Below are 11,447 nucleotides of genomic sequence, written 5' to 3'. Positions count from 1 at the left end.
GATTAGATACAGAAGTAAGAACAATTGATATTCTGTTCACAAGAGACTCATTTTAGACCTAAAGTCACCTCCAGATTGAAAATGAGGGGGTGGAGAACTATTTATCATGATAACGGATATCAAAAGAAGCTGGGATAGCAATCCTTATATCAGAGAAATTACCAAAGACTATTGGGATGAAGAGGGACACTATGTCATACTTAAAGGGTCTATCCAAAAAGAAAACCTAACAATTATAAATATTTATTTTCCTACTGGGGAGCAGCCAGTTATATAAACAAATTAATAACCAAATTAAAGAAACACATTGATAATAATATAGTAATAGTAGGGGACTTCAACACTCACTCACAGCAAAGGACAGGTCATCTAAGCAGATCAACAAGGAAACAATTGCTTTGAATGACACACTGGACCAGATGGACTTCACAGATATATAGAGAGCATTCTATCCTAAAGCAACAGAATACACATTCTTCTTGAGTGCACATGGAATATTTTTCAGAACAGATCACATACTGTGTCACAAATCAAGTCACAACCAGTACCGAAAGACTGGGATTATTGCCTGCATATTTTCAGATTACAATGCTTTGAAACTTGAACTCAGGAGAAAATTTGGAAGGAACTCAAGCACTTGGGGATTAAAGAGCATCCTACTAAAGAATGAATGGGTCAAACAGAAGATTAAAGAAGAATTTTTAAAAATTCATGGAAACAAATGAAAATGAAAATACAACTGTTAAAAACCTCTGAGATACAGCAAAGGTGGTATTAAGAAGGAAGTACATAGCAGTGCAAGACTTTCTCAAAAAATTAGAAAATCTCAAACACACAAGCTAACCTTACACCTAAAGGAGATGGAGAAAGAACAGCAAATAAAGCCTAAACCAAACAAGAGAAGAGAAATAATAAAGATTAGAGCAGAAACCAATGAAATAGAAACCAAAAGAACAGTTGAACAGATCAACAAAACTAGGAGACTAGGAGCTGGCTGTTTGAAATAATTATTAAGATTGATAAACCCCTGGTCAGACTTATCAAAAAGAAAAGAGAAAGGACCCAAATTAATAAAATCATGAATGAAAGAGGAGAAATCACTACCAATACTAAGGAAATACAAAAAAAAAAATTTAGGAACATGTTAAGAGCAGCTGTGAGCCAACAAATTAGGCAATCTGAAAGAAATGGATGCATTCCTAGAAACTTATAAACTACCAAAACTGAAACAGGAAAAAATGAAAAACCTGAACAGACCCATAACCAGCAAGGAAATTGAAGCAGTAATCAAAAATCTCCCGATAAATAAGACTCTAGGGCCTGATGGCTTCCCAGGGGAATTCTACCAAATATTTATAGAAGAAATAATAGCTATTCTTCTGAAGGCGTTTCAAAATATAGACATGGAAGGAAAACTTCCAAACACTTTCTATGAGGTCAGTATTACCTTGATCCCAAAACCAGATAAAGACCCCACCAAAAAGGAGAATTACAGACCAATATCCCTGATGAGCATGGATGCAAAAATTCTCACCAAAATACTAGCCAATAGGATCCAACAGTACATTAAAAGTATTATTCACCTCAACCAGGTGATTTATTCCTGGGCTGCAAGGGTGATTCCGCATTCTCAAATCAATCACTGTGATACATCACATTAATAAAAGAAAGGACAAAAACCACATGACTTTCTGAACTGATGCAGAAAAAGCCTTTGACAAAATACAGTACCCTTTCTTGATTTAAACTCTTCACAGTGTAGGGATAGAGGGAACATACCTCAATATCATGAAAGCCATCTATGAAAAGCCCACAGCATATAACATTCTCAATGGGGAAAAAAATGAAAGCTTTCCCCCTAAGGTCAGGAACATGGCAGGGATGCCCACTCTCACTACTGTTGTTCAACACAGTACTAGAAGTCCTAGTCTCAGCAATCAGACAACAAAAGGAAATAAAAGGCATTCAAATTGTCAAAGAAGAAGTCAAACTCTCACTCTTTGCAGATGACGCAATACTTTATGTGGAAAACCCAAAAGACTCCATCCCCAAATTGCTAGAACTCATACATGAATTCAGCAATGTGACAAGGTATAAAATCAACACACAGAAATCAGTTGCATTTCTTCTATACACTAACAATGAGACAGGGGAAAGAGAAATTAAGGAATCGATTCCATTTACAATTGCACCAAAAGGGATAAAATACCTAGGAATAATCCTAACCAAGGAGGTAAAGGATCTGTGCTCTAAATACTGTAGAACACTTATGAAAAAATTGGAGAAGTTACAAAGAAATGGAAAAATGTTCCATGCTCATGGATTGGATGAATAAATATTGTTAAACTGTCTATACTACTCAGAGCAATCTGCACATTCAATGCAATCCCTATCAAAATAGCATTCACATCTTTCACAGAGCTGGTTCAAATAATCCTAAAATTTGCATGGAACCAGAAAAGACCCTGAATAGCCCAAAGAATGTTGAAAAAGAAAACCAAAGCTGAGGACATCGCAATGCCTGACTTCAAGCTCTATCACAAAGCTGTAATCATCTAGACAGCATGGTACTGGCACAAAAACAGACACATAGATCAATGGAATAAAATAGAGAACCAGAAATGGACCCTCAACTCTATGGTCAACTAATCTTTGACAAAGCAGGAAAGAAGATCCAATGGAAAAAGGATAGTCTCTTCAATAAGTGGTGCTGGGAAAATTGGACAGCCACATGTAGAAGAATGAAACAGAACCATTTCCTTACATCATACACAAAGATAAACTCAATATGGATGAAAGACTAAATGTGAGACAGGAAGCCATCAAAATCCTAGAGGAGAACACAGGCAGCAACCTCTTCGACCTCGGCCACAGCAGCTTCTTGCTAGACATGTCTCCAAAGGCAAAGGAAACAAAAACAAAACTGAACTGTGGGGACTTCTTCAAGGTAAAAAGCTTCTGTACAGCAAAGGAAACAGTCAACAAAACTAAAAGGCAACCTATGGAATGGGAGAAGATATTTGTAAATGACATACCCGATAAAGGGCTAGTATCCAAGATCTATAAAGAACTTATCGAACTCAACACCCAAAAAACAAACAATCCAGTCAAGAAATGGGCAGAAGATATGAACAGACAATTCTCCAAAGAAGACATACAAATGGCCAACAGGCACATAAAAAAAATACTCTACCTCACTCGGCATCAGGGAAATACAAGTCAAAACCACAGTGAGCTACCACCTCACACCAGTCAGAATGGCTAAAATTAATAAGACAGGAAACAACAAATGTTGGCGAGGTTGTAGAGAAAGGAGAAACCTCATACACCTTTGGTGAGAATGCAAGCTGGTACAGCCACTCTGGAAAATAGTATGGAAGTTTCTCAAGAAGTTAAAAATAGAGGCACCCTACAGCCTAGCAATTGCATTATGAGGTATTTATCCCAAAGATACAAATGTAGTGATCTGAAGGGGCACCTGCCCCCCAATGTTTATAGCAGCAATGTTCGCAATAGCCAAACTATGTATATATGTATATATATGTATATATATGTATAAAATGAAATATTATTCAGCTATCAGAAAGGATGAATACTTACCATATACATTGTCATGGATTGAACTGGAGTATATTATGTTGAGCGAAATAAATAAATCAGAGAAAGACAATTATCCTATGGTGTCCCTCATATGTGGAATATAAGAAACAGCTCAGAGGATCATAGAGGAAAGGGGGGAAACTGAATAAGAGGAGAGGGAGAAAAACCATGAAAGACTCTTAACTATAGAAAAGAAACTGAGGGTTGCTGGAGGTGAGGTGGGTAGGGGGATGGGGTAATTGTTTGATGAGCTTTAAGGAGGGCACATAATGTAATGAGCACTGGGTGTTAAAGACAACTGATCAAGTATTGAATACTACATCTGAAACTAATGGTGTACTATATGTCTGCTAATTGAATTTAAAACATTCTAGTCACATTGTAGTCACATTGCCTATTCTCTAGCTCCCTGGTATCCTTAAAAAATAACATCCATCATTCCTGGTCAGTGTTATGCACCTAGGAGGGAAAAAAGCAAGCAGAATGGGTTGCAGCTCTTTCAAAATTTCATTCCCAAAGAATTGTCATTATTTGACCTGTTTGGGGTTTCGAGGAAGAATCACCTTCAAATCTGTTTGAATTGGACTTGACGCAGCACTTGCCCAATGAGAAAATATTTTCAATGGGAGCCTTTATCAATATTAATCATAGGCAATTGTTTTAGTGTCATGGCTACCTACAGTGGTGGATAGCAGTCTGTCCAAACATAGACTAATCAAAGAGCTTAAAAGGAAAAGTTGTGAGATTGATGTACATAAGGGCTTGAAAAACTCTGACAAATTTTCGAGAATCTAGAAGGCTTCACACTTGCATAGCGTTACAGGCATTTTGGGCCTATACACATACTCAAAAAAGACATAAGGTGTATCTAAGCTCATCTCTGGCTGACTTTGAGGCTTTGTGCAAGCAGAAAATAAAGGCTAAGGCAAAGTGATAAGATGTCCGGTTGTGTGTTGAAGGCATGCCCCAACATGCACAATGAGCCCCTAGGCAATGACTGAGAGACCTAATGGTTCTAGAAACTAAAAAGAATCTCTGTTCAATCATTAGCTAAACACTAAGCTAAATGAATCAAGGCTTGATTGTCTACATATGATAAAGAATATAGATGTTTACAGAATAAGTTAAGGAAAGTCATTTAATAATCAAATACTATAACAGTCATCAACAACAAACCAGGGTGATAGAGGAATCTAATCTCCAGAGTTGTTACATTATGTTACTTAAAATATCCAGTTTTCAAAAGAAAAAAGATTGCAACTATCACTGAGTAACACCAAATATTGGACTTTAGACAAAGATTTAAGTCGGCTATTTAAAATATATTCAGATAGTGAAAATATCCATGTCTAAAGAATCTCTAAAGAACTATAGGAAAGTATGAGAAGGATGTCTTACCAAATGAAGAGTGTTAGTAAGGAGGTAACACTTATTTTAAATAATCCAGTGAAACACTCTCAAGTTGAAAAGTTCAATAATTGAAATAAAAAGTTAACTAGATGAGTTCATCACAAGTTTTTAGTAAGCAAAGAAAGAATCAGCAAACACGAAGATATATCAAGTAAGATTATCTAGTCTGAGGAACAGAAAGAAAAAGTTTTAAATTAATGACCCCAGCTTCCACCTTAAAAAAGAAAAGAAAAGAAAAGAAGAAGAGAAGAGAAAAAGGAAACTAAGAGCCTGATTGGATAGGAAAAAAGAGAAAAGACACAAATTATCAATAATATAAATGCTAAAGTTGACATCACTACAGATTCTAGAGATTTTAAAAGGATAATGAAAAACTATTATAAATAGCTTTAGGCCAATAAACTGGAAACTTAGATGACAGATTCCCTGAAAGATATAATCTGCAAAGCTCATTCAAAAGAAATATTTAATCTGAACAGCTCTACATTGATTAAGAAAATTAAATCTGTCACTTATAACTTCCCATAAAAAAAAATCTACAGGCCCAGATGACTTCTCTGAGGATTCTATCAATTATATAAGGAGAAATAGTCCATTTCTAAACAAATCCTTACAGAAAATTAAACAGGAGAAAAATGCTTTCAATTCATTCAATGAGATCATTGATACCTTCATACAAAATACAAATGAGGATATGACAAGAAAAAGAAGCTACAGATTGAAATCTTTTATGAACATAGATACAAAAATTCTTAACAAAATTTTGATAAATCAAATCCAATATTAAAAAGGGATAATACAAAAAAAGTAATGCTGACAATAAATTAATGTAATAAGTTATTAAATCCCACCATATTAACAGACTGAAAGGAAAATTGAACATCTTAAAGGATAAAGAAAACAACATATGACTTCAAAACTTATTTCACAGACACAGTATTCAAGAAAGTGTGATTTAAGCATCAAAATTGACAGGTCAATAGAACAGAATAGTGTAGAAGTAGATATACACATGTAGTCAATTGATATTTGACAGTTTCAAAGATAAATCTGTAGAGAATGGAGAATATATTATCTATAATAAAATATATAATCCAAATAAAATGTAAAATAAATAAAATATATAACTTTGATATGTGTATCAAATAACTTTTATACATATATATATATATATATACACACACACACAGAGACACATATAGAGCAACATATACAAGAAATCACAAAATGGATCACAGACACAAATATAAAACTTAAAAATAATAAACCTTTGGGAGAAATAGTAACAAAATATTTATGACTTTAGGTAAGGCAAAGATTTCTTATATACAATACCAAACACATAATGAATAAAAGAAATCAAATTTAACTTCATTAAAATTATTAATTTCTTATCTTAAAAACTGAGCATTAAGATAATGAAACTACAAACCACAAACTGGAAGAAAATATCAAGCTACATATATGATAAAAGACTTGTGTTCAAAATATATAAAGAACTCTTAAAACTCATTCAGAAGAAAAAATAACTTTTAAGTGGACAAAATATTAAATAGATCCTCCATGAAAAGAAAGATCCATTGCAAAAAATCACATGAAAGTAGACTCAAACTCATTAGTCATTTGGGAAGGCAATTTAAAACCATAAATTGATACCACTACACACCCTCTAGAATGTCTAAAATCACAGTCACCACACAAATTGTTGGCAAGGAGGTAGAGAAGTACCCACTTTTCCCACTGCTGGTGGGAAAGTGAAGTGGTACAATTGTTTTTAGGGGGAAAAAAAGTGACATCTTAAAATGTTAAATGTGCACCTACCATATAACCAGGGCATTCTGCTCTAGGTACTTACCCAAGAGAATTTAAATGTGCAACGGTAAAAGACCTGAAACAAAGGCCTATAGCCAGTTAATTCATAATTACCCTACGCTGGAAATGAACCAAATGCCTGTCAATATATGAATGGATAAATAAATTACCGTATTGTATATGATGGAATACTGCTCACCAATAAGACGGAATGATTCATTGAACAAACAACCCCAGGGACTAATCTCAAAATAATCGTTTAATTTAAAAAGATAGACAAAAAGTAGAGTGTATTTTGTACAATCTCTATAAAATTTAGAAAATGCAAACTTATCTAAAGTGACAAAATTGCCTGGAAATGGAGAGTGGGCCAAATAGAGACAAGAGAGATATGTGTATGTGAGACAAGAGAGATTGCCAAATGACAGACACTTGAGGATGATGGATATGATGTTCATTATCCTGAGCATGGTAATGGCTTCACAGGTATACACATATCAAACCTATTAAATTATACATTGCCATGTGTGCTGTTTATCATATACCAACCTCAATAAAGCTGTTTAAAAATTATGTCTGAAAGAGATTTTGGCCCAGATTACTTGTTCATGGTAGTAACCAAAAAAACTACCCAGTAGAAGACTTGGTAGGGAAATGTTTGACAAGGAAATTCTAGGCATGGTCTGCCTTAGCCTGTGATTGCTTTTATCCTTTTAGCCTGCCTCCTGATTATGAAGCAGAGAAGTAGCAACATAGCACTAAGAAACCAGAGGTTCACATTGTCTTCCTATTAACCAGTCCTCTTGCTTTGGTACAATACTTAATCCATCTTTTTTAATGTAGAAGATAAAGACATTAACTCTAAAACTCTGATTTGTCTTCTGTCTGGTATCAATCAGTAGTAATGTTTGTAAGAGTACCTGTGTTTATTGTCCTCAAAAGTTTTTATCAGGATCTTTCATTACTTCTCTATTAAATACCCTCTAGAATTTAAATAACAGTTTCTGCTGTACTTTCGCACCTTGCAGTCTGATGGCAGTGCATTTTTTTTTTTACTGTCATCAAATGTTATCTTTAAAATAACATGGATTTAAGTGATCTCTCGCTCATCCTACTAGCTGTATTAACCCCTGAAATGCACAGAGTATAGGATGAACTCTGAGACTAAGGCCGTAGAATTCTCCCAAAGGATGTGAAGAAAGTAAACACTTTTCCAGTAGGATAAATTTGTTGTCAAAAAGCCCCCACAAAAAGACTTAATACATTAGCACAGATTTTGAAACACATTTTAAGCAATTAAATCTTGCTTTTATACTCTATGAAATACACAATGCTTGATATATTGGTAATCACTAAAACATGTAAAATCAGAAAATCAACCTCAGTGATGCTATCTTTTGGTTTTATTTTGTCCCTTTTTTGTCACTTACCTACTTGGTTAAGATATTAGTCTGATATTTTTTAATGTCTCACCACAAATGCTTAATGAATTGTTTGCCATTTCCTCATTACAAAACAGCAAAATATGAGCTAGTTTATACTACCAGCTGGACTAGTGCAGGTGACAGTAAAGTATCACTATCAGTTGCAGTTCATATGCTGATGCTGTAGCTTTGTTGGAGTAACACAGCCTGCATATGTAATATGAAGCTATTGATCTGGAAAATTTACTCTTTTTCTTACTCAACAACAAGGACAATCAGAAGCAATCTGTGCTCATAGAATGTTCATGGAATGAGAAGTCTACATTAACTCCCTTACTCTCTCTAACAATAGAGTCTCAGGACCTGGATCATGTGAAAGTCCACAGAATATCTCATCGGTTCATTGTATTAATGGCACCAAGCAAATTGGAACGTAACAAGTATTTGGCATGTTTTGGTAAGACTCATGTTGTCTCGGCCATGGGAAAGAAACCATACATGAGGCAACTTTGATAAGGTTTTAGGGATCACTTGTTCCTGCCTGCCAAGACGTTTTCTCTGTATTAGTTATTTATTGTTGTGAACAGATTACTTGGTTGCATAAAACAATAACTATCTCAGGGCCTTTGTGAGTCAGTGATCTGAAAGTGGCTCACTGTTCAAGTTCAGGGTATCCTTTGAGGTTGTACTAAAGCAATTAGCTGGGGCTTCAGTCATCTCGAGGCCAATCAGGGTAGAACTTACTCACAGGTACACTTGCTTGGCTATTGTCTGGGCATCAGTTCCTTACCACACGGATCTCTCTGTGGGCTTTCTGAGTATCATTATAATACAAGATCTGGCTTCCTTTCCCTAAGATTGCTGGAATTAAGTTTCATCTTTTGAGAAGAGAAGTACCAAAAATTTTGTGGATATATTTTTTAAACCATTACATCCTCCAAGGCATTGCTGTCTGTACCTCAACGATTTGGAAAGAATCATAGCCTTGTGTAGGCCCCCTTTGAATTTGAAGGTAGCTTCTTCTGTACTTGGGAATACTTCTCTAATCATTTATCGAATGATAAGCAAGTTGCCAGTTTTGAGTGGTGCCTAAAGAAGAAAAGGTTCTGCAGCAGGTCCAGTTTGCTGTGAAGTCATCTGTGCAACCTGGGCCACATGGTACAGCCAGCTCCCTGGTTCTTGAGGTTCGTGGGGTGGAGAAAGACACCTCATGAAGCCTCTGGCAAGTCTCCACAGTTTAGCTTCCTGAATAAGACCACACAATCTGTATCAAAGACCAACTACTGTTTGAAAAGCAGCTCCTGGCATGCTAGCAGACCCTGAGAGACACAGAGCATCCAAACACAGCAGCACGTTGAGATGCCATGAAGCTAGCACTGCCCATTATTACTTGGTACTATCAAACACACTAGTGCATATTATCAGGCAGCATAGCACCCATCAGTTGTAATATAGGCATGAAACACCAAGAGTCATTCAAATTGTATGGAAGGAAGCCCTAAGCTTGAGGAACACATTGCTCAGGCCTCCCTGTCACCGGTCTTTGTTGCCTCAGTGGTTCTTCCTCAGCTCATGCCTCCAGCCTCATGAGGGGAAAAAGAAGTAAACACCCGAGTGTGGTTCAAAGGGTCAGCTTGGCAGGTTTGTGCAAGCTAAACAGAGATTGCTACACCCCAGCCCTGCTCAGGAGAGGTTCTGAGGCAGTAATGAGGGAGAGTCCTTTGATGGCTAAGGACTGGGGCAGCTACCAGACCATCTACTGTGTGTGGAGACCAGGGATAGTCCAAGGTACAGATATATAGTCAGTGGTGAATATTTGACCAGGCAAAATATGTGGATAGACCTATAAGCTGACACAAAGTGTAAAAATATTTATGTTGCCTATTAATTCCTGCTAAAGAGCATTCACTGCAGGGGCACCTGGGTGGCTCAGTCGTTAAGTGTCTGACTTTGGCTCAGGGCGTGATCCCAGGGTCCTGGGATCGAGCCCCGCATCGGGCTCCTCTGCTAAGAGCCTGCTTCTTCCTCTCCCACTCCCCCTGCTTGTGTTCCCTCTCTCACTGGCTGTCTCTCTTTCTGTCAAATAAATAAATAAATAAATAAATAAATAAATAAATAAATAAATAAATAAAATCTTAAAAAGCGGGGGGCATTCACTGCAGCACAGTCACTGAAGATCTAAGAGGTCAGGATGAATTAGCTGGCTGATGACAGCTGGCTTTTGTCCTTGGATACCCCAGGGCTTCAAATGGGTTCACAGACACAGCTGCTCTGGTGGCAAAAGTGCAGCCATACTGGCCCCAGTACCGTGGTTTCCCTCTCATTAAGACTCACACAGGCACTGCCTTTGCTGAATTTTGCTGGGTCATCAAAAAAGACCAGTTGTGACCTACCCTCAATGATACTATCCTTCTAGGGGACCAACTGGTCATTTGGTGATAGGTTGATTCCATGTATCTACTTTCATGCTGAGAATGGCAAGGTCATAACATAGGCAGAAAGTTTCACACTCTGGTATTATGGCATCCCTTGGTATTCCCAGTCCCAGGAATTAAGCAAGTATAACACCCCAGTCTGAGAACTGCATGATAATTAAAGGCTCTGACCCCTTAGTTATAAGAGTCTAGCTCACCATGGAAGAAAATTAAAGACAAGAGAAGTGCTTTCAGAGAAGAAGCAGAATGTACAATGGGCAGTGGAAGGAGGTGATACATATCAGTCATTGTCTTGAGACTAAGTGTAGTTGTGGAAGCTTTCATTTGTTCCACAAACCTTCCTGTGTAAGTTCCCCAGCTTTTGTGACCAGAAGTTCCGGGACTGGTACACTTGTATAAAGTGGACTTGATACGAGAAGGAAGAGGATCTGAGAGACTTGAAGGAATACCATAGATGCTGCTAATGTCTCATCCAGATTTCTCTTATGCATGAGTTACCCAGCAGCTGCAGTTGCTGAAGGTAATGGCTACACCACATGCTTTCTTCAGAGTATTACCTATTGCTGAGGGGTGCCTACTCATCCTGGTAAACCTGGGAGCTTGTACTAGAGCCCTTTTATTCAATATGCACCCCCTGGTCCCACAGCTGATTGGTATCATGGAATGATATCTGACCAACTTTCCCAAAATGAAATTTTCTGCATCTCAAATGCTCACAACACCCCCACCCCAAATCCTCATGCCTGGGTTAGGTCAGGGCTTGATT

This window comes from Ursus maritimus, unplaced genomic scaffold (assembly GCF_017311325.1).
Source record: "Ursus maritimus isolate PB19 unplaced genomic scaffold, ASM1731132v1 scaffold_9, whole genome shotgun sequence".
NCBI classification, from domain to species: domain Eukaryota; kingdom Metazoa; phylum Chordata; class Mammalia; order Carnivora; family Ursidae; genus Ursus; species Ursus maritimus.
Note: the sequence above shows the minus strand (reverse complement) of the source record.